This window comes from Triticum urartu, chromosome 1A (genome assembly GCF_056163025.1).
Source record: "Triticum urartu cultivar PI428250 chromosome 1A, HENAU_Tu73, whole genome shotgun sequence".
In the NCBI taxonomy this organism is placed as follows: Eukaryota; Viridiplantae; Streptophyta; class Magnoliopsida; order Poales; family Poaceae; genus Triticum; species Triticum urartu.
Window position 1 is genome coordinate 6,437,291 of NC_141873.1, and position 1,858 is coordinate 6,439,148.

General features: G+C 37.9%; 1 non-coding gene across 1 annotated transcript; it reads left to right on the forward strand.

The window, feature by feature from the left end:
• Nucleotides 1–748: 748 nt before the first annotated feature.
• TRNAS-AGA (transfer RNA serine (anticodon AGA)) lies at nt 749–830 on the forward strand. The gene has a single exon. It is a non-coding gene; the product is annotated as a tRNA-Ser (tRNA).
• The last annotated feature ends 1,028 nt before the right edge of the window (nt 831–1,858 follow it).

Here is a 1,858-nt window from a genome sequence, read left to right on the forward strand (position 1 = left end):
AAATAAACAATTTACTCACTTTCTTCCTAGCTTTTGTATACCAATTAATGTGTACATTATCATGCTCACGATATGCAATGGCATCGACAAAATGACATGTGGTGAGAATAACAATGTAATGGGAATAGACGTTGAAGCCCTATGTGGAGTGTGAATGAGTGGCAATAAAGAGGACTACATGGAAACGAAATGAAGAACTTACCTCCGTAGTCATCATCTCTTTTTTCGCTGTCTATTTGTTCCTCAAAGTCGCTTGTTTGGAAGGCTCAAAAAGAAGATGGAGGTGGCACACATTATTGAACACACGAAAATGCCCATCATATAATTGTAATATTTTGTTGCGCATGAAACTGAATGTAGAGATTCTTGAAAGTGCAACGTGTTCCATATACCTCCCAAGCCTTACATGACAAATAATACTTGGGGGGTTGTTTGGTACAAAAATTACCAAACTATGAAAAGGCCGAATGCATTTTCCTACAACAGGTGGGCAGCCGAAATGAAAGAACACATATGCACGAAAAAACGGCAGCTAGTGAAGCGAAGTCTAGCCAAATGTGTCTCGCTTTGTTTAGCTTTACAGTTGAAATCTCCATGTTCAATCTTCAGTACCGTCATGTCAGCATGTGGGATTGCGTTATACTCTGTTTTTTTACAACAAAAAATAATATTTATACCATCGAACTTGGAATATGCACACTACAGAACACAAGAATCTAGAAGAACCGGAACAAAATATTGCATCAAAGTGGTCGTGCCGGAGTGGTTATCGGGCATGACTAGAAATCATGTGGGCTTTGCCCGCGCAGGTTCGAATCCTGCCGACCACGCTTTTTTCGATTATTTCCCACTCCTTTTTTGTCGATGACGGGCCACAGCATCCGCCAATTAATTTCCATCTTTTTTTTTGTTGCAAAAACCCATCCTACTTTTTCTTATAACTACAGGCCACTTAAGTCTATTTTTTTTAAACGGAAGCAAAAGATTTGCCTAATCTGTAAAAAAAGATAGTTCTCCAGTGATGAAGTACTTGTTTATTTATCTATCTTTTTTTTTTGTTTTGGAGAGATATGAACATAAAGACAATGATAACGATGATAGACATAGACAAACTAATCATATGCTCTAAGCCAAACTTGCTCGGTTGGACTTCACTTCAACACCAACTTTTTTTTGTGCCCATGTGCTCTTCCATTCCGCCTTCCCACCCACCAGATGGAAAATGCACTATAGCTTTCCTTTGTTCTGTTACTACTCTATTGAGCAATCTCATCGACCACATTTCATATTTGCTTGTAAGGTCATGGTGGGCCGCATCAGGCGCCAAGGAAGTTGCTCCGACCCAACGCAATGCAATCACATTTTGCATGTGCATTTTGAAGCACAATAGTATATGCTAGAAAAGAATTTACTACCTTCCAAACTTATGACAAAGAAAGGAGTCACTTATTTTGTTCCCTATTTTTTTGATAACACCAAGTAAGAATTTACTATCTTCCAAACTTGCAAGAAGAAAGAAGTTACTTACTTTGCCCCTAGATATCAACCAGACAAGAATGTACTACTTACTTTGCCCTGGACTTCTGCTAGCATACCAACCAGACAATAATTTACTATTTTCTAAACTTGAAAAAAAGGAGCCACTTACTTTGCCCCTAAATCATGTAGATCAACCACAAGAATTTACGATCTTCCAAACTTACAAAAACAAAGAAGTCACTTACTTTGCCCCTAAATTCCGTAGACCAACCACAAGAATTTACCATCTTCCAAACTTATGAAAAGGAAGAAGTTACTTATTTTGACCCGGACTTTTGCATATCAACTAGACACACATTTACTATTTTCCAAATTTGTA